Genomic DNA, 22,570 nt, shown 5'->3' with positions numbered 1-22,570 from the left:
CATAGCAGGTATAGGAAAATCTGTCTGTTGAATTAGTTGTTATACCTCTGGTGAAATTTTATACACTGAATACAGTGAACCACCCCATCTCTCAACATTGGAAATTGGTATGACTCAATGATCCTTGTGGGTCCCTTCCATCTCAGGCTATTCCATGAGCCTCTGACTCTGAAGGAGGCCGGCTATCTCTGTGTACCCTCCATGGCCAAAGAACCACTTGTGTGGGAGGCAGTCAGTGGCAGTGCCCCCCACCAGATGACTCTGCCTTCCCAGCCTGACCAGCATGGACCTGCTGAGTGCCCCCATGGCTCTGCACAGCACAACCCCCTCACTGGGCTGGGAAGAGGCCTCATGAGCACAACAGCTCCTTGTAGCCCTGTGGATGCTGGCTGTGAGGTCACTTCCGTCTCAGCCCCTGGCTGGCCAACAGCAGGGAAGCAGAGCTTCTGAGGTCATAAAGGCCATCAGAAAGCTGCCCCAGACAGGCTGACACATTTCGGAAGGACAGTGGAAAGCTAGGTGAATAGAGGTGGGAGATTTGGTGGAGATTAAAGGGGTCTGGCTAACAGAAAGGGAAGGTTCTGAAGAGGAGAGGGGTATACCTCCCAAGGGGGACCAGGAGATGTCACACCATTGTCTTTCACTTGGCACTGCATAACCCACATCCCACTGCCTATAGAAGAGCCTGGAGCCCCACATGAGGGACAGGAGCTATCTGTCCAGAGCTGACAGCAGGGCTTGTATTTTCTGCTTGATGAAACAAACACAAGATTTTCTCAACCTCAGAGCCACCTTTACCTTGGCTTACCTGTAATCATAGCCTCCAATTACCTGTTCTAAGGAGTCCTTGGGGCTTGGTCAGTAATGGACGTCAGTGGGACCAATCAGTGCTTTGAAGCACTGAAGTCTTTAGGGTTTGGCTTCTAACTTTGTCTTTCTGAGAGATTTCATCAGTCTTCTCTCAGGAGATTAAGTTGATGAACTTGGCACCTTGGGGCTTATTAGGACACAGAAAGCCATGAGTGTCTCTTAAGGAGGTCTGGACAGGCAGGAGAAGCCTGACCCTCTATGGACATCTTTGCTTCTCACCTCCCAGGTTCACACCATTTCTATCATTGGCCCCTTAGGACTTGCGTCACTGCTCCTGACATCAGACTTCTCCACTGAAGTCTGCAGTTGCACCCTGTAGTTCCTTTGTCCCAACTCCCTCCTGCTTTCCTTAGAGAACAGGCTGCACACAGGTAGAGAAGGATAATTCTTAATTGCAAGCAAACTAAAAGTATGATAAAGCTCAATAATCAATAAAGCTTGTTCCTTAAGTGTATGTTAGGTCCAGGCTTTATCCAAAGCTCACAGTCCACAAGGGAGAGTCTTACATCACTTTTTTCAGTCAGTAGACATGACAGTTTATCTAAACACTCAGTTAAAAAGCTCCATAAAGACAGTATTGGAATACATAAAGCAACATGAATCTTTGAACTCCCTGAAGCTTAAAACAGCAACTTGATCATAGCATGATAGTCAGAGAATCTTGCAATCAAATATTGATACAATCTAGAAATTATTTGGTCTGGAACAGGGCTCTAGGATCATCTCATCCAATCCCTCTGCCACGTGCAGGGACATCTCTCACTACATCAGGTTGATGAAAGGTCTTTCCAACCTGACTTCTAATACTTCCAACAATTGGGCATCCACAACTTCTCTGGGAACCTCTTCCAGTGTCACAATACTCTCATCCTAAAATCTTTCTTTTTCATGTCCAGTCTAAATCTACACCCTATCAGTTCAAAAGCATGACCCCTTTTCCTGTTACTACAGGCCCTGATTAAAAATCAAATCAAATCAAATCAAATCAAATCAAATCAAATCAAATCTCATTCTTTTAAGCCCCCTTGAAGTATTGAAAGGTAGCAATAAGGTCTCTCTGGAGCCTTCTCTTCTCCAGGTTGATCAACCCCACCACTTTCAGCCTTTCTTTGTAGCAGAGCTCTGATCACTGCCCTCCACTGTAGCCACTCGAATAGGTCTATGTCTCTCTTGCACTGGGTGCCCCAGAACTGGATGCAGTACTGTAGGTGGGATCCCGGAAGAGTAGAGTAGAGGGAGCAATCACCTCCCTTGACCTGCTGTTCTCTCTTTTTTCCATGAAGCCCAGGATATTATTGGCTTTCTCAGTTACAAGCGCACCCTGCCAGCTCAAATCCAGTTCTTCAAACACCAGTAATCCCAAGCTGTTCTCTGTAAGGCTGCTTTCAATCCATTCATCCCCAAATCTATATTGATATTTAGATTTTCATTGATCCGGGGGCAGCACCTTACACTTCTTCTTGTTGAACCTCAAGAAGTTTGACTTTGTTATACCTCTCAAGTCTGCCCAGGCCTTTTTGGATGACATCTCCTCCCACTAGCATACCAAGTTTACCACTCAGCTTGGTGTCATCAGCAAACTACCTTAGGGTGTACTCAATATCACTCTCCATTTTGTTAATGAAGATATTAACAGTGTAGGTCCCAGCACAGACTTCTGAGGGATATCACTCCTTACACATTCCCTGTTTGTCATTAGTTCATTGGATGTAACTCTTCGGACATGGCCATCTAGACAATTATTTTCTCCACCTACCAGTCATTCCAGCAAACCCATATTCCTCTAGTTTAGTTACTGAAATGTTGCAGGAGACCATACCAAAGCCCTACAGAAGTCCAGGTAGATGACATTGGTAGCTCTTCCCTTGTCTGATGAGGAATATCAACGAATAGAACATAATCTAGTAGATCCTTTTTATGTATAAATATATATATGCTTCCTTGCAAAGAACCTGGGTTGATCAGTGGCAGCTGGCAGCATCCTTTCTCAACACAGAGGACAATTCAAACACAGGGCTGCTTTAGCCCACCAGATATCACAAGTTTAGGACTGTCTGCTTCTCAAGTTTCAACAAACACAGCCCATGCAGATCTTTGCTGGATGAACACCGATGGGGATATTTCTCTGAAGGTTTCTGGAGAGATAAAAAATTTCTGAGGCCTGTAGCTCACCAGCTGATATTTTCTCCAGAGGATACATCCAGGTGGGAGGCACGAAGAAAAAAAGGAACTTCTCTCCATCCCCACCTTGGTAAATGGTCCAGGTGTAACATGTACAAACAAGTTTGCAAAGTACTGAGCTGATGCAACCCATGGTGGGGGTCCAGCTCTGGAGGAGAGATACCATGCAGATGAGAGTCTGTGAATAAAAATAGATGGTATAGCCTGGACTTTATTTCCTGTGTCCATTTATGATGTCTTGGGTTATCTGAAGCCTTTTCATGGATCAGAAAAGCATGGCATAGGCCTTCAGGGTGACTGCCGCCTTCAGGAAATGGCAGCAGGAGGTAGAAAAGACACGGACTGTGACAGCTGATGTTCACTTCCTTACTAGCTACTGACTAAAGAGCAGCCTCTGCCTTGAATGTCAACACCAAATTGAGAAGTTCACCTATCAGGTTTGGATATGGACCTACATTTCAGTGTGACATGGTGTGGTGTAATTGCCTGAAGTAACTAGGAAAATAAAACTAACATTTGCATTTTTAAGGAAAAGGTACAGCATTGAAGAGGCTTTCAGGGTAGGGCATAACTGCATTATCTGAGCATTCCCTAGGCTCCCAACCTTAGATGCTATCGCTCTGGGGAAACTTGGTGTGCTAGCTCTAAGGAACAGCACGGAGCGTAGAGTGGAGTGGAGACACCACGGCTAGGCTCTGTAATCAGGTGGGGCCTCAATTGTTCTTGTGCACAAAGCTGCACTTTTTGCCACCCTGAGCCAAAGACGTGTCATGTTTTGACAAATGCTGTACCCTAGTGTACTTTTTCCTCATTATAATACCAAAACACACCTCCATCCCAAAAGCTACCCGCCTCCAAGGTGTGACCACCCCTCACTGAGCATGCGCTCTGAATTTCTCGGAGCCTATTACTTTAAACAGAGACGGGAAAACTTTACACCAATCCTAACTAAGATATGCTTGACTAGAGCCACTCAAGCTCCACCTAAAAGATAGAAAATAATATAAATTGGCCCAAGAGAGAGGGGATGTTAGGGAAGATACCACCGTCAGGGGAGATACCATCCCGAGGACATACAACATCCTTAGGACCTCCTGACTCCTGGGATCAGTCGACGGGCTGAGCCTCTCTTCCCCCCCCATTGGGACGCCTTTGGGTGAGATCTGAATACTTGCTTATAAATCTCTATAGAGTCTTTGATCCTTTTAACACGTTTATTTCTAGGCTGCGCACCTGTAACACCTGTAACACCTGTAACACATCTGTAACACCTATAACACTTATAACACCTGTGTATTTCATGCATACTAGCTTGCTTTTGCAGACAGTCCCTGTCACCGGCAATCCAAAAGAACCTGATTATCTGTTGCTGTAATAAACCATACTTGATTACATTGTGATAGCTCTCATTAATTCAACTAGGGTGAGGGTGGTTATCCGTGATAGTTCAGTGTTCTGAATCTAACCAGACCCCCAGACGGTTAATGCATTTTTGGTGAATGTCTGAATGAACCCCCAGACGGTTAATGCATTTTTGGTGAATGTCTGAACGGACCCCCAGATGGTTAATACGTTTTTGGTGAATGTCTGAACAGTCCCCCAGACTGTTAATGTGTTGATCGTGAATGTCTGACGGGACCCCTAGACGGTTAACGTGTTTTTGGTGAATGTCCGACTGGTTCAGTACTCTGAATCCAACCGGGCCCGTAACGGTTAATCAGCTACACCCCCTAACGCGACACATGGACCCCGTTCATCTGCTTTTCAATGTGAGGCTCCCAAGATAGATTGGGATGCATATCTCTTGTCCTTAGCAGCAGCAGCAAGAAAAAAAAAAAGTCCACTGTGCCTCTCTGTCTTGCCTTTCCAGCTAGGGCAGAGGCAGAGAAATGCTTCTCCTGCAATAGAAGTTGAACAGTGCTGGGAGGAGTCATGGACACTTGCTGCCCTTGGCTAACAGAAGAGGCCCCCCTGTGCACCTCCCATGCTGGAAAGAGGAATCCTGCTTGGAAGGACGTGTGAATTTCTCTGCTCCCTTCAGACTCTAACAAGACAGACCCCGCTGTCTCAGAAGAGCTGAGGCTTTTTACTCCCCATCTCCAGTTGTGCTCCTCTGGGTGCATCTCAAGTCTTCTCTCCTTGCCTTACATGTTCTTGGACTGAGATAGGGACACCCACTGCCTTGCTCCAGACCCATCATCCCTGAAGGATCGGGCTGTCTATCTCAACCATCCTTTCCAACTACAAAGGTTTTGTCCAGTATACTGGGCCTGGCTGATTTCAGTTCATTTGGAGTTCATTTGGATGGAATTCATTTACTCTGAACTATCCAGTGCCAGGAAAGCTGGCTATTCTTCAAAGTTCATAGAATCAGAGACTCACACAATGTTAGGGATTGGAAGGGACCTTGAAAAATCATCTAGTGAAGTCCCCTCCACCAAGTCTGATCACCTCCTCCAAGCTCAGGAGCGATGCGTCCAAGCAAAGAGGAAGTCAGGCGAAAAGGCCAGAAAGCCTGCATGGCTGAACAAGGAGATGCTGGTCAAACTCAAACACAAAAAGGAAGCCAAAAGGAGCCTACAGAGAGTGGAAGCAAGGGCAAGTAACCTGGGAGGAATACAGAGACATTGAAGCATGCATCCGCATGCCTCATTAGAATGGTGAACCACCAACTGTAGATCAGGTTCAAGAGCATCTAAGGAATCTGAAGGGGCACAAATCCATAGAATCAGGTGAGATGAATCTCAGAGTCCTGTGGGAACCGGCAGATTAATTTGCAAAGCCATTATTCATCATAGTTGATAAGTCATAAATGGCTGGTGAAGTTGCTACTGACTGGAAAAGGTAAAACATAACCCCCACTTTTAAAAAGGGAAAAAAATGCATGCCCAAGGAACTACAGGCCAGCCAGTCCCACCTCAGTGCCTAGCAAGATCATGGAACAGATCCTCCTGGAAACTCTCCTAAGGTGCATGAAAAACAAAGAGGTGAATAGCAACAGCCAACATGGCTTCATTAAGGACAGATAGTTCCTGACATATCTGGTGGCCTTCTGGATTGGGATTACAGTGCTTGTGTGTAAAGAAAGAGCAATGTACTTCATATGTTGGAATTATGCAAAGCATTTGACACATCCCACGTGACATCCTTGTCTCTAAATTGGAGAGACAAGGATCTGACAGATGGACCACTCTGTGGATATGAGGAATTGTCTGGAACCTCAAAGAGTTGTGGTCAGTGGCTCAGTGTCCAAGTGGAGATCAGTAGTGAGTGGTGTTCTTCAGGGGCTAGTATTGGGACCAATACTGTTTAACATCTTTGTTGGTGACATTGACAGTGGGATCAAATGTAGCCTCAGCAAGTTTGCCAATGACGCCAAGATGTGTGTTGAGGTTGACACACTGGAGGGAAGGGATGTCTCCAGAGGGGCACTGACAAGCTGGAGAGCTGGGCCTGTGAGAACCTCATGAAGTTCAACAAGACCGAGTGCATAGTCCCACACATGGGCTGTAACAATGGTGTGCATAAATACAACCTGGATGGAGAATAGACTGAGAGCAGCTGTGTGGAGAGGGTCCTGGGGGTGTTGGTAGTTGAAAAAGGTCAACATGAGATGGCAATATGCACTTGCAGCCCTGAATGCAAAATTCCAGGCTGCATCAAGAGAACTACAAATAATGGGTCAGAGGAGGTGATTCTCACTCTTTGTTCTGCTCCTGTGAGACCCCACTTAATGTACTGTGTTCAGCTCTGGGGCTTCAGAAGAAGAACATGGACCTGTTGGAGCAAATCCAGAGGAGGGCCACAAAAATGGTCAGAGGAGCACCCATCCTATGAAAAGAGGCTGGGGAGAATTGGAAAATTGAGAAGAGAAGGCTCTGGCAGATCTTAAAGCAACCTTCCAGTAGCTAAAAGGGGCCTACAAAAAAGCTGGAGAGAAATTTATCAGGGAATATTGTGACAGAACAAAGAGTAATGGCTTTTAACTGAAAAAGGATAGATTTAGGTTAGGTATTCAAAAGAAATTCTTTACTCTGAGGGTGGTGAGTCACTGGAACAGGTTGTCCAGAGAAGTTATGGGATGGTGCCCCATCGCTGGAAGTGTTCAAAGCCAGGTGGGACGGGGCTTTGAGCAACCTGATTTAGAGGAAGGTGTCCCTGACATAGCCAGGACAGCTCACCGAAACGGATCAAACAGATGTTCCAGACCATCCAGCACTCCCTGCAGCCTACCACCCCACTATCAAAAGCAACTCCCAGGCTGCAGCAGAGGAGGCTGCTGGGGAAAAGCTGGAGGGTAGTGGGAACCCAATAGCAGAAGCAGGAAGAGCAGTTTGAACACCATGTCCTGCCCAAAGGTCCAAGCCTTCTCCCCACTCAGCTCCTGCAGGAGAGGTTTCTGTGCCCATGGGTGCTGAGCAGGCATCCTTGGGCTCAATGGGGCTCAATGGGGGCCCAAGGCAGCAGAAGGTGCCCCCCATTATGGGGTTTCACACAGAGCCACTTTGGTTGGAAACTGCCTGTGGCTGTCAGGATGGAAATGTCTCTGTCAGAAGGAATAGTGTCCAGGGACAAGGGGTTCTGGCAACCCCATAGCCAGACCCTGATCCTGCTGGCCCCAAGATGTGCCCCTTCCCCACCAGTGCATCTCCACCAGCTTCAGGGAGACACCCCAACACTAGAAGCAAAGGTTCTAGGGAAAACCCCCAGAGGGTTTTAATATGAAGAAATGACTCACAGCATAAAAAGAGGGGAATACCAAGAGAGGGAATACCCATGTGTGTCTGCTGACTGATGGAAAAGGAAGACCATTCCCTGGCACTCACGGCTCTCCCAGTGGCACTGAGCTCTCCTCTCTCCGAGTTGCACCCAGCTGCTCGGCAGGGATGGGCTTTGCTAGTCTGGGGCTCTGGGTCACTTGTGCACTGGGCTCTGGTGACACATCCTGGATGTCCTCATGAAAACATGCCAGAGACACCTCTTCAGCATCGTCATAGCCCATGGTCCCCAGGTAAGGAGATGAGATATATCCCTCAGCTCCAGGGTCCCCAGCACTTCTCCAGGAGTGCAGGCTTCCCCCTGTAAGCATCAAGGCAGACTGTTGTGGTTGGGCCTGTGGGGTGCCCCTCAGGGCTGTACATCACCTTCCTCCTCCTTGCCAGCCCTGAGACATTTGGCCCATTCTCCCAGCTCCCAGGAAACCTCCCAGGGAAGGTTCTCCATGTTGAGAGGTCAGGCTCTCATTATGCCATGGACTCATCTGGCCCCGGAATTGGCACCTAGGAAGCACCTGCTCTACATTGCCCTCTCACCTGCGGCTGCATCCCCAGGCCCATCTCCTTCCACTGGTGCCCCAGGAACTTCCCAATCCCCCTGCCCAGGGACAGGATCCTCCCCAGGGTCAGAAACCTCCCCAGCATCATCATAGACATCTGCTGGATCGCTTTCGGTCAGGACAGGGACATCTGAAAGGAGAGGAGAGGTGGTGGCAGTGAGAAGAGATGTCCTGCAGAGCAGAGGATGGGAGGGTGTGTGGGGACCCAGGGCTGACATGCTGCTGGTGTCAGGGCCAAAGCACAGCCTTCATCCTTGCAGCTCTGATGAATGTATCACTTGGTGACACTGCTGTCTGTCTGCAGGGAGGAGAGATGGAGTGCTTCCTCCTCCTCCCCCTCCAGTTCCTGGGGCTGACCCTCATCTTTCTCATGTTGACTGGGGTGGAGCTGCAGCTGGGTCAGGGACCCTTCTGAAAATGAGCCTGCAGAGAGCTGCAGTGAGTGGTATGGGGTGAACCCTGCTGCCCCGGATAGTGGTCAGCACTGCTGGGGATTGGCACCCACAGAGCTAGGGCTGTGTGGGGAGGAGAACCTATTTTTCCCTGGGACCAGCCCCTTCTCAGAGGGGTTCCCAGAGCTGCCCTGGGACAGACCCTTTGCTCAGACCTTGGCTGTCCCAGTGGTGCAGGGCTAGTCAGAGAGGGGCTGTCCCCTCTGGGATGGGCAGAGCTGGTGGGGAGGAAGCTCCTCTGTGGGGGCCAGCACCTGGATGCTCTCCCACAGTCCCCATGGCCCAAACATTTCAGGGACCATGGGTAGGAGCTGTAGGGGACAGTCGTGGTCTGAGGCAGTGAGAAGGGGCCCTGCAGATGTGCCCCTTTGGGGACCCACACCCACCTGAGAGACTGAACCTCGCCTGCTTCTCCCACGCCAGGCTGTAAGCGATCTCCTCGTACACGGCCTCAGGGAAGGGCTCCCCAGCTCTTTTGGAGCCTAGGAACAGAGGCAGGGCTGGTCTGGGCATGGGCAGAGAGGACCCCACGGGGCTTCCCCTGACTCATTCCCTGGGCCAGCACAGGGCTGTCCCCACAGCACAGCCCCACTGTGTTGTGTTGACACTGTGGCCACATCCCCAGGGAGGGCAGAATCCCCATGGGATGGTCTGGAGCAGTGTCAGCCTCACACCATCCCTTTGGAGACAGCCCTTGTTTCCCTTTGGTCCCTGGGTCACGTCCCAGTGCAGACCCTGCACCAGTTCCCTAATTTCTCCTCCCCATGGAGCTGATCCATCTCTGCCCCACACATCAATAGCACAGCCTATGTCCTCTGGGAGGTGGCTGACACCACGGTGATGGACCCCGCTGCCCCATGCTCCTCCTGGCAGAGCCACCCAGAGCACTGCCAGCAGTGCATCCTCCCCTTCTCACCCAGCCCAGCTCTCACATTTCTCTTCTCATCCCAGAACTGATGCCTCAGGGTCTGGGCTCTCTCCACCCCTTGATGTTGGTGCCCCATGGTCTGTCAGTCAGTGGGGCAGCACATGGGGCAGGAGGCAGCACATGGCTCTGTTTCTGTGCCCCAGGACACCAACATCCCCAGCACCCCCAGCCCTGCCAGGAGGCATCTCCCCCCCAGGACCACTGGGGAAGGACCCACCTCTACGCTGAGCCCTGGCACTTTGCAACTGCCCAGCCAGGAGGGCCAGGAGCAGGCAGAGGAGGGCCCCCAGGATGATGCAGATGACAACAGGCACAGAGAGGCTCTCACTGCTGGTGGTCAGATGGCCCCGTGGGGGATCTGCATGGGCAGGAACATGGCAGGGGCAGCATCAGACAAGGGGGAGGTTGGGGGTGGGACACAGCACTCCTGACCACACAAGGCAGCAGGGGCTGGGAGGGACAGGGCTGGGTGATAGAGCAGCTCCCACACTGCTGGGTACATCACAGACTTCTCCCAGCTCCCTCAATTTCCTGGGAGTCTCACAGCCCAGCAAGGAGCCCCTTCCTCTGTCTGTGGGTCACAGCGTGGACATGGACAGACCCAGCCCCAGGAGAAGGACAGCTTACCTGCTTGTGGGGGGAGTATTGCTGTCCTGGGTGCAGCTGCAGGGGAGCAGAAGGAGAGCTGGGCTGAGAGGCTGGGGGTGTGGCACCAGGCAGCCTCTCTGGCAAATGACCCCAGCATGTGCCACCTGAATTGTCCCTCCTGTGGGGCTGGGCAGGGTGGAAGGGACAGGGCCCAGCACCACTGCTCTGGGCTGCTCACAGGACAGTGCAGGCAGCCCAGGGGATGTGCTGGCACATCCAGCCCCACAGAGGCTGCTCCCCACCCACCACCAGCCTCCCACTCTGCAGGGACAACCTTGCTTGGGCCAGCACTGGGGCCATGCCAGGATCCAGCAGGGCAGATGCCCAAGCCAGCTCCTTGCCAAGCCCACAGCCATGTCTCCCAGCCCCACTGCTCACCTGAGCAATGCACAGCCGCATCTGTCTTATGCTGGCAGGCACCGCTGTCCCCTGGCTGGGCCCAGCAGTCCTGCAGAGACAGCTCCGTCCCCCTGCACTCCATCAGCCACATGGGGCCCGTCCCCTCTCCAGCAGCAGCCTGGCCCAGGGCATAGACTGCGGGGCCACAGCCCAGCTGCCTGCACGCCACCTCGGCATCCCGCATGTCCCAGGCATTGTCACACAGTGTCCCCCAGGTGCCGCGGTGCCAGATCTCCACTCTGCCCGAGCAGCCGTCCTTGCCTCCCACGGCGCGGATCTTCTCCCTGTCTGGGGAGGCAACAATGTCCCATGGCACCAGGACAGCTGGGACAACCCTGCCAGGTGAGGGGGGCACGTGCAGGGGCAGCTCCCTACCTGTGCAGCTGGTGGAGTTGGGGCATGCAGCCACCTGTGGCCTTTCTGTCCATGTCCCAAAGGAAAGAGAAAGTGAGCTGAAAAGGGCTGCTCTGGGGGTCGTGCAAGAGAGAGAGCAGAGCTGACCTCTGTGCATTCCCATGCTCCCTGGGTCAGGGCAGCAGCAGGTCCCCATACATTCCTCCCACATGGCACTGCAGGAGGGACCCAAGTGCTCGGCCCTACAGGGTCCCTGGTTCACAGAGCAGCAGGAGACTGTCCCTGGAGGGGGGACTCCTGAAAGCCCTGCATGGTCTCCCCTGAGACCTTGCCTGGAGTTGCCTCTTCATCCCCCAGAGGCAGATGGCAGCCCAGCTGTTGAGTGCTGCTGGTGGACATGGGTGGCTCTGAGAACTGAAGTCACCTTTGTGCCACCAGCAGCAACAGGGTCTAATGCAGGAAAGTCAAAGCCCCTCCTGGTTCCTTCTCTGCATTTGACCACACCCAGTGGGGAGCTCATCTGCCTTGATGGCTCAGATTTACCATTGCAGGTTATGTGGGCCTCTTCTCGGCGGTCATCACACGACTGCAGATGCCAGGGAGCAGAGGGACACTGCCAGAAGGAGCTGTTGCTCTTCCCACACTCCACGTGATCCAGCCACGAGGTTCTAGTCAGCTTGGCATACCTTGAGGTTGTTTTCAGGTACCCTCTGTCCCCTCAGCTGAGTTGCTTGCACACCAGTGACGCAGTCTCATCAGTCATCGAGTTGGAGCAAACACTGCCCCATATTCCGTTGTAGAAAACCTGCAGGCGCCCGGAGCAGCCATCACTGTTCTCCAGCCTCAGGGCCATGAACTCTGAAAGGAGAAATGGCCCCAGGAGGAGCAGGCTGGTCCGGGGCTGGGGGAACAGAGGCTTGTCTGCACCCTGGGCCCTCAGGTAGGTGGAGGCACAGCCAGCAAATCCCTGTTGCACCCGGGAACAGAGAGGTCTCTGAGGTGCACCCTGCCCTCCCTGCTCACCGTCAGGGTGGATGTGCTCCCCGGAACCCCAGGGTCTGGGTGCAGGTGTCCCCAGAATGAGCTCAGGTGGCAGGGCCTCCAATGCAGCCAGGGACAGCTTCGGCCATGCCCAGCTCTACCCTCACCCTGGCCTCCCCATCCCTGCTCCCAGCCCCACTCCCAGCACAGACCTGAACAGATGACTCCTGCGTCCTCCTTGTGCCTGCAGTCGTGCTGCCCCCAGGCCTCGGCAGGGCAGTCCCAGAGAGCAGCTTCGGACCCAGAGCAGTTGACACCATCCAGCCAGATCTGCCCGGAGCCCTCCCCAAACCGAGCAGAGCCAGCTGCCTCCAGGGCCCCTCCGCAGCCCAGCTGGCGGCAAACGACGACAGCGTCGGCCAGGTCCCAGGTGTCGTCGCAGACGGTGCCCCAGCGCCCCTGGTAGTAGATCTCCACTCTCCCGGCACAGCGCCCGGCTCCATCCGCCAGCTGGACCCGCCGGCTTCCTGCAGCGGGGAGAACCCCGATGCTCAGGGGCTGGCTGCCCTCCCAGCCCCACACCTGGGGGATGTGCAGCACCACTCACCCTGGCACACAACCCCCACGTCCTCCATGATCCCTTCTGTTGGCATGCTCTGAGGCAGGGAGGTGTTGCAGAGGCTCAGGTCAGCCTCGTGCCCTGCACACCGCACCCCACGCAGCCCCACAGGTCCTTGTCCTCGCTCGGCCCTCACGGGGGTGTAGGCTGCCTCTGCCTCTCCGCACTGCAGCTGCCGGCACACCACGCTGGCCTCCTGCATGTCCCACTGCTCATCCAGGACTCTGCCCCACGTCCCGTGCTGGAAGACCTCCACGCGCCCGTCGCACCGGCTCCCTCCGCCCACCAACCGTACAGACATGTGGTGAGCTGGGCCTGGTGAGAGCAGAAATTCAGCCCGGTGCTGCCTTGATGTCCCCAAATTTGTGTGGCCATGTCACACACCAGGGGCAAATGGACTTTGCAGCACGGCCCAGCACTCACCTGAGCAAATGACAGCAGCAGCATTCTCCTGGGAGCACGGCGAGGCCCCCAGGGCAGTCACCGGGCACTGCCCCAGGTGGGCTTCAGTCCCGTCACAGTGGAACGAGTCTCTCCAGACGGGGCCGGTTCCTCTCCCAAAATGCCCTCCTCCAGGAATGGACTCAGCAAAGCCACAGCCGAGGTGCCGACACAGAACGTGGGCGTCTGAGAAGTCCCAGCGGGAGGCACAGAGGGTCCCCCACGTCCCCAGCACCTCCACCTCCACCCTGACCTCACACGCTGTGCTGCCATTCACCAGCCTGAACCCTGTGTACTCAAGGAGAAAGGAGGGTGAGAGAGGCCACATTTGTGCTCTTGCTCCCACAGGAGCTGCAGGAGAGGCCAAAGGGACAGCGTGCCTTTCTCCTCCTGCAGCACTCTATTTTTAGGGCCGCAGACCACCACCTCACCCCACCTGTCCCCCACCCAGCACAGCCCAGTGCCCACCCTGCTCTCATGCCCCCACCACAGCCCCCGTGGGCACCATCCCACCCCAAGTCCTTACGCGTGCAGGTGACATGAGTGCCATTGCTGTGGGTGCAGGCCTTGTCCTTGGGAGTCTCCGTGGGACAGAAGGAGAGGACGGATTCATTCCCCACACACTGCAGCTCTCTGTCCCAGACAGGACCGGCCCCTTCTCCCAGCTGAGCTGCTCCATGGACAGACAGGGCTGTGCCACACTGCAGCTCCCTGCACACCACCTCGGCAGCTTTGGCACCAAAGTGGGAGTGACAGACAGCTTTCCACTGGTCCCTGTCGTAGACCTCCACACTTCCTGAGCAGGGGCTGTCCCCTCCGACCAGCCGCACAAATCCTGGAGCAACCAAGGAGACCTGTGAGTTCCCAGAGCCCTCTGGCACTTCCGTGCCCACCTCTCACCTCATCCCTAAGGCAGCCACATGCAGAGCCCCACGGCCAGCCCAGCAGCTCTCAGTGGGTACTGATGGCACAAAGAGGTGAGGGCCCCTCTGCTGCTCCTCAGAAATCACCCCAGCCCCCATGGGCTGCCCTCTCTCCCAGCCCCCAGCCATAGGCACCACTCAGACAAACTTCTGCTGCCCCTGGGCTGCCCGACCCTGGCCCCAGTACTGCAGCACCTTGAGGACATGGGCCCAGGAAAAAAGACCCAGGCCTGGGGCTGCTGCAGCCTGCTCTGGGCTCAGTCTAGGCTGAGGAACCCCTTGGATCTGACAGAAAAAAACGTGTTCCGAGGGGGTCCTGGCTTCAACTGAGGGACTCATGTTTGCTAGGTCATGTCCCAAAGGTCCCCAGCGCTCTCACAGCCATCCTTGAAGCTGTGGGTGGCCATGGCCATGTGAGTCACACTCATATGGCTCTGCTGTCGGGACCTGGTCTTGGTCCCTGCCAGACAGGTCCTGGGTGAGCAGGAGAAAGGTGTGAACTAGCAGCCACTCCAGTACAGGGTGAGGGGATTCATCTCCCAGCTCCAGGCACAGGCCCAAGCTGTGCTTACCCACCTTGGGGGCCATTCAGTTTGCAGGTACTCAACGTGGGCTTCCACTGGGATTTCCTACTAATAGGGGACAGCAGCAATCACAGTCCCTGCTTGACAGCAGAACTAGCAATGCTGACCTGTGCTCTGGTGTCCACCTGTTGCTTTCTTAGGGCACAGACTGGTCCCTTACAACTGTCCTGGACCCAGAGGTAAGGGAAGGGGGGTCAACCCTTACCTGAACACATCACTCCAGCGTTCTCACTGGGTAAGCAGTAAACTTCTTCTGGCCCTTCATGTGTGCAGTCTGACAGGGCAAACTCGGTGCCATTACAGTCAACAACATCCATCCAAATAGGGCCAGACCCTGGCCCAAAGTATCCATACTGAGGAGCTTCAAGAGCAACTCCACAGCCCAGCTGTCTACAAACCACTGCAGCATCAGCCATGTCCCAGGAGTAACTACACACAGTCCCCCACTGGTCCTGCAGTTTCACCTCCACTCTCCCAGCACAGCGCCTGCCGCCATCTGCCAGCCTCACCTCTGCAGCCCCTTCAAACACACACAGGGAAGGGTCAGGAGAGCTTCGAGCCCCACACTGTGGGTCTGTGAGTACCCCCTGCCCAGGCAGAGTAACAAGGGTGGGAGTCTTGTCCCCATGGATTGTCCCAGGGGTAGTGGAGTGTCCCTCCTCTCCCCATGGGCTATGCTGGGATGACGATACACAGCTCCAGGACTCCTGGGACATTTTCTGCCCCACAGCCCTCAGCACCTACTCCTACCCCTGTGGGCCCCTGCCCCTGCCCACCCGTACACCACCCCCTGCCCTTCACAGGGCTCCTTCTCCTCCCCAGCCCAGAACCTCCTGAACAGTCCCATCTCCCTAGGCCCTCACCTCCCTCTGTCTATCACCTGCCCCAGACACCTCCCAGACCAGGGAGTCCTGAGGTCCCTTTCAACCCCTACAATTCTATGAGACCCACCACCAGCCCCAGGACTTCCTGTGTGCACAGGGGATGCTGAGCTCACCACAAAGATCCCTCCCATGGCCCTTCCTCATCCTTGCTGTCAGCTTAGCCCATGTGCTAGTCCAGAGCCCCCAGGAAGGAAACCTGTCTGTCACCTCTGTGTGCAGATGCCTCAGTCCCCTTCTCTCTATGTGGAACAACCTGCTCTCTTGTGAATCCACAGATTCCAGGGGAAGGAGCAGCACACAACCCCTCCAGGACACCCCAGGCATTAGCTGTGCCATGGAGATTACTGAGCTTCCACTGTCACTGTCTGGGCCTCCTCCAGATCCAGTGACACAACACTGGGGAACAAGGGGCCCCAAAAGAGTACCCAAGGACAAGATGGTTAAAATTGTAGCCAGACATGGGCTGCAATAATCACAAGAGTTTTGCAAATGGATTATCTTCTCCCACTCAGACAGGTACAGGTTAAAGCACATGGCTGAGATACCAAGAACCTTCTGCTTCTCATTTCACTAGCACCTGGAAAGCAACCCCACTCCCAAAGGGATCTCAATGACTCCACTGCTGCCCATTGGTCCCAGGCTGTGGGACAAGGGAGCTGGCACTTACCTCTGCACAGCTGCACCCAGAGGAACAGCCACAGCACCCAAGGGGACAGGAGTCCCTCTGTCCCCATCCTGAGGCTCCTGCCCTGACAACACGGCCCTGCTGCTGGAGTTCCTAGGGACCCATGAGGCAATGGAGATGATGGGAGGGCACTATATCTGTGCAGATGCAGTCCCAGCTGCAAGAGGAGCCAATCAAAGCAGTAGGCACCTTTTTAGACGTTATCAACACTTATCTCCTCTCCGACACAGCCCAGCTCTCCAATGAACTTCTCCAGTGCTCTTCATGACCATATATGAGGGACGGCTTCGCTGCGTGTCTCACGTCACTGCAGTGGGAGATCATTGTGGGGTAGGGCTGGGTGTGGGGGGAGGTGGATCTGACACCCCTTGCAGCACACTGTGAGGATCACGAGCACGGAGCATCTCCTAAGCTGGGTGCATCCAAGTGCCCAAGGTGCAATATCCTGGCCATCTTTGCACAATGGTATACATGGGTCTGGTCCTGCAGCAGGGTTGTATCAGTCTGGGAAGGGACCAGCTCCTGCCCCTGCTACAGCCCCTGCTGTGCTGGCAGCAGCAGCTGGGAAAGGCCCTTAGGCAGGGCCAGAGCCCCATGCCGGGAGTGTTGGCTGTTATCTCCTTCCCCAGGGAGCCTCCTGTGGGGTCCCGGCAGCAGCCAGAGCTGGTCCAGGGCCTGCCCTGGCAGCAGAGCTGCAGCCCAGAGCCTCAGGCGTCTCCCTGGCTCTCAGCGTGTCACACAGACGCCGTTATTCCCCACGGCCTCTGGTGAGCTGGAGCCTGCCTGCCACTGCAGGTGCACAAACCGCAGCCCACGTGACATGGCGCCCGGGCAGGAAGACGGTGGTTTCCTCCTGGCCCTGTGCCCAGGCATGGCCCTGCAGTGCCTCCCAGACTCCTGCACCCTGATTGTGCCAGGCAGGGCTGCAGGGGCTGCTCCTTCAGCCTCACAGTCACAGGCTAGGCTCCTATCCCCCTGACGCGCCTCTGACTGCACGTCTGCTCTGCACGGAGCCGCATGACCACAGGGGGCCATTGTTGACGTGACCTACACACCCTGCACCCAGTGCTCCTGGGTGGGCTGGGAAGAGGCCTCCTGAGTGCACCACCTCCTTGTGGCTCTGTGGATGCTGGCTGTGAGGTCACTTCTGTCCCACCAGCTGGCTGGCCAACAGCAGGGAGGCTAAGGCTCTGAGGTCCTAAAGGCCTTCAGAAGCTGCCTCCAACAGGGTGACAGATATAGGGAGGTCAGGGGAAAGCTGGGTGAATAAAGGTGGGAGATTTGGGGGAGAACAGAGGGGCTTGGCTAACAAAAGGGAAAGATTCTGAAGTGAGAGGTTCAAGTTATGAGGACATACGGCTCAAGGAGGAGATAGGTGGGGATGCTCTGCTGAGGTCAGCTGTGCCTCAGGATCTCAGGAGGCAACAGGAGGCCCATGGCTGTGCAGGTGGGTGTCGGGGAACTTCTGCCTGAGGGCCTGACAGGCCATCTTCAGGCACATGGCTGCTGTATGTATTTGTCGTTTTAGCTGGGCAGAAGGAACTGATAATGCACTGACATGAAGATAGCGTGATTATTTATTTTGAGGTTATTCCTGCTCTAGTAGCAAATGGAAGTTGCAGAACACTCTTTTAGAATCATAGAATCATAGAATATCCCGAGTTGGAAGGGACCCACAAGGATCATTGAGTCCAATTCCTGGCACCACATAGGTCAACCCAAAAATTCAGACCATGTGACTAGGTGCACAGTCCAAATGCTTCTTAAACTCTGACAGAGAAGCTGAAACGCCATAGTCTTGTAGCATGAAAACAACTTTACTTTTATCTGGTGCAGGCTGGGAGCCAAGGAGGGTACCATGTTTGTATGTTCTTATAAGGTGTTTATTGTGCTTAAGAAACTCTGAATCCAGTAAGAAGCAATTGGCTTTGGTGGGGACTGTGAGCTCACTTCTGGCTCTGGAGCTGAGAGGGCAGCAGCAGGAGTATGGCTGGGCAAGGGACTGGGAGGTCCCATCTTTCTGGAGTAGCTGCCAGGTCAACCCTTGCCTCCTGGCTGCCAGATGGGCTTTTAGGCTCACATCTCCTCCCAGTGTCTGTCACAGGCCAGCAGAAGGCACCTGGCTGGCATGGTGTTTGCGTTATGCCCTCTGCCCAAGTACCTGAAAGGCCCATGCAGAATTGGGCTTGGCTGTGGATTGTTAAGTCTCTTCTGCCTGAGTACATGGCTGCAAAAGAGAGCAGCAAGCACGTGTCTTGGTTGTGTCTGTCTGAAGAGTTGAAAGGCCAGCAGCGGACACATGGCTTGGAAGATCAAGGTGAAGTTCCTTCCCTTTAGTCAAATGACAGGAAACAAGAAGGATAATTTAGCATGCCTTTATGAAGGGTCGTTTAAAAGATGATGGAGCTTTTCTTGATAGTTGGAAACAACATGTGAGAGAAAAACTAGGGAGGGTAGAGATATCAATGAATCTATGGAAATGCCAAGCTTAGTGTAAGGTAGGAAAGCAGATAGGTGCTTGCATCCTGAAGGGAAAAGGGAACAGGTGTGGGACATCATAGGACAGCCAGAGGTGGAGATGGCCAAAGGCACTGGAAAAGCTACATTTATCCATGAAAACCAAGGCCTTTGTTCCCTTGGCTCTTTCAGGTCTCCCTGCCACCAATACCTAGGAGGAGACATTTTGTCCTCTTAGCAATGGGACCTTACCTCCCCTTTGCACCTCTTGATGGAGGTCAGGAGGTGTCACACCAGTGTCTTTCACTTCGCACTGCATATCCCACATCCCACTGCCTGAGGAAGAGCCTGGAGCCCCATGCGAGGACAGGAGCTCCCTATGTCCAGTGCTGGTGGAAAATCTTGGCCTTTCTGCTTGATGAAAAAAAAAAAAAACAAACAGTATTTTCTCAGCCTCAGAGCCACCTGCACAGGGCCTTGGCCTACCTGTAATCATGGCCTTCAACTACTTGCTCTAAAGAGTCCTTGGGACTTTGTCAGTATTGGCCCTCAGCAGGACCAGTCAGTGCTTTGAAGATCTTTGGGGTTTGGCTTCTGACTTTGGTTTTCTGAGATTTCATCAGTATCCTCTCAGGAGATGAAGTTCACGGACCTGGCAGCACCTACCCCTTGGGACTTACTAGAACACAGAAAGACCTGAGTTTCTCTGAAGGAGGTCTGGATAGGCAAAAGTCTGATCCTGTAGAACAACCTTGCTCTTCACCTTCCCACCTTGCACCATTTCTATCATAGATCCCCTAGGACTTGCATCACTTCTCATGACATCAGACTTCTCCACTGAAGTCTGCAGTTGCACCCTGTAGTTCCTTTGTCCCAACTTCCTCCTGCTTTCCTTAGAGAACAGGCCGCACACAGGTAGAGAAGAATGATTCTCAACTGTGAACAAACTAAAATAAATATGAGAAAGCTTAATAATCAATGAAACACACTGCTCAGTTGTATGCTAGCTCTATTTTTTTTCTAATGAGACTCACCTCCCACAAGGGATATACTTATCAGCATTGTATTTCGGCAGTAGACATGAAAGGTTATGTAAAAACATAGATCAGGAGTTGCCTAGAGTCAGAGTGAGAATACATAAAGCAAATGGAAGCTTTGTTCTCCCTGAGGCTTAAAGCAGCAGCTAGATCATAACATTATAGAGTCATTGAATCATTGAATCAAAGACTGATAGAGTCTTGGATTGATTTGGGTTGGAACAAGACTCTAAATCATGTACTCCAGTCCCCCTGCAATGATCAGGGAAATCTCTCACTACATCAGGTTACTGAATGCCCCTGTTAACCCGATTTTCAACATTTCCGATGATGAAACATTCACAGCTTCTCCTGGAAACCTGTTCCAGACTGCCCTGGTTTCAGTTAGGACGGAGTTAATTTTCTTCCTATTAGCTGGTAGAATGCTATGTTTTGGTTAAGGACTTTAAGGACTGTCCTTAAATTTTTGAAAATGGCAAGATTTTTCCACCTCTCAGAAACGTAAGGCATTTAGGTGAGGATATTTGATAGCAAGAGAGAAGACCAACTGTTTGGAAACAACTGCATTTCAGTGCAGAATAAGGTCAGATGAGATTGTGTGACAGATCCGTTTCCATTGATCTGGTGGGACCATAATGAATTTTAGCCTTAATTTACAGGACTGAAATTATTGTACTTGGTTTTGCAATGTTCCTACCTCAGCAGGATGAATGGAAATTGCGCATGAGAGTAGTCAATGGAACTGTCATTCCTGAATTCATCCTCACAGGCTTCATCCTCATAGGCCGTTGTCTATGGAAGCTGCATTGCTCTCTACGCACCCTCCTCAGGACATGTTTCTTTGGAGACCAACAGCATTGTAGCTTTGCTTAACACTGTCCTGTACCCATTCTTAAACCCATTCATCTACAGTCTTAGAAACAAGGCCATGATGCTGGCCCTAAAGGAAGCCATGGCCCGTGCAACAGCACAGCTTTTTCCCTAATCGTGATGCATTTCTGAAGAGTCATTTGAGTTCTCTGCTGTCATATCTTATGTAATACCACCACCATACATATGTGACCTCCACATGCAGATGCCTCCAGGGGGTTTATGTTCTTGCTTGATTGTGTTAGGATGTGTGAAAAGAAGCACATCTGGACACAAAACGAAGGCCCAAGGAAATGATGGTAGGATGAATAATTGAGTTCATGCCCTGCTTTGGCTGCTTCCAGGCCCATCACAGGAGAGCCCTCAGCTCATCAAGGACCCATCTCCATGAGCCCAGAAGAGCACAAAGCACAATGGCAGGTGGGAACACAAGTCACTAGCTCCTGTGGAACCAAGATCTTGTCCCAGCTCCTTCCACAACTGCCTTGGGAGGGCTGTCACCCCAGTGTCCAGGCGGAAACCCATCCAGATGCATCATTGGCAGCAGCTCTGCATCAGCATTTGGACTAATGGGATTGCTGCCAAGGGCTGTAGGTCATCTAATGATCATACACAGGGGTAAGTGCAGCAGCTGGACTAGAACCAGGACATCAGAGTGCCCATGTGTCATTGTAGTCAGCAACAGGAGAGATGGGAGTGTGTGGACTTATTGTGTGTGTGCCTGTGTCATTGTGAGTGTGTGTTAGATTGGGGCGGTGTGTGCCAGCAGCTACAGTGGGGCTGCGCCCAAAGGGGCTCATATGTCTAACTGTCTTCAACTGGGCAGACTGGGAGCCAGGAACTTTTTCTGGGCAGGCTGAGTATCTGATCCCAGCTGCTGGAGGGATCTACCTTGCACATACGCACATGCACATGCATTTGCGCACAAAAGCACTTTACATTTCCCAATAATGGGCCTCCATCTTGCTCTGCCAGACAGGGGATCAGGATAATGCTGCTTCTGCTGTTTGTGTTTGTGTGAATGCTGAGTGTGCCTGCCTGCATTCACCTGTGTCCTGTGTCATTGTGGACTGCACTCTGCTGCTAAAGGGATTGAGAAAAACACATTCGTGATATCAGTCGTGGCATAACTCTTGTTTGGCTTTGATTCTAGTTCATATTGGAGTTCTACCACGTCCAACGCTGCAGCACTCAGTAGTGGCATGATTTCATTCAGGCCACCATAGTCCACTGTTAGTCTCCACTTTTCGTCAACCATTCACACTGACCATATGGGACCATTAAAGTGTGAGCAAGTCTTGCTGATCCCTTCTTGTCTCTCCAGTCAATAAACCAGTTCATGAATGTGAATCAGGGAGTCTCAGTTAGTGTAATATTGCTCCCTGTGCACCACTGGGGTAGTGATCAATATCTGCTGCTCTTTGACCCTCAGCAACCCCACAACAGAAGGGTCCTCCAAGAGACCGGGAAAGGTAAACAGCTGTTTAATGTCATCATCTTAATGTAGCTCTGCTTCAGACTCCAATACAGTTAACTGTCAGGATTCGCCTGTCACTCCAGAGATAAAAATTAGTTCTGCTCCTTTATAGCTGGATGTCATTACAGTACACTGTGCGCTGGTGTGCGCAAGAGCCTTATACTTCTGTGGGTCTGATGTGTTAGGCCATCGAACTCACACAATCCAATAAACTCAGTTGTTCCTCCACGTGATTGGAGGCAGAGCACCTCTAGTTCTGGTCAGAGTATTCATGGAAATTGGAGCAGCAATTTTCCTGGAAGGATCCCCCTCCCCTACCCTCCCCTTTTACAATTGTTTTTTCTTGTAACTTACATACCCATGCCTCTAGTGTTGAAGTAGATTTCCCATCACATTTTCTCATGTCCCCTCCATGGTCACATGGGTAAAACCACAGAGTGGTATG

General features: G+C 52.8%; 1 pseudogene; it reads left to right on the top strand.

Annotated features, from left to right (window-relative positions):
• The window catches only part of LOC113841867 (olfactory receptor 6E1-like), a 59,833-nt pseudogene extending 39,070 nt beyond the window's left edge, over positions 1 to 20,763 (top strand).
• The last annotated feature ends 1,807 nt before the right edge of the window (positions 20,764 to 22,570 follow it).

This window comes from Anas platyrhynchos, chromosome 32 (assembly GCF_047663525.1).
Source record: "Anas platyrhynchos isolate ZD024472 breed Pekin duck chromosome 32, IASCAAS_PekinDuck_T2T, whole genome shotgun sequence".
In the NCBI taxonomy this organism is placed as follows: Eukaryota; Metazoa; Chordata; class Aves; order Anseriformes; family Anatidae; genus Anas; species Anas platyrhynchos.
The sequence above is the reverse complement of the archived record's forward strand: the minus strand, read 5'-3'. Positions and strand labels throughout refer to the sequence as shown.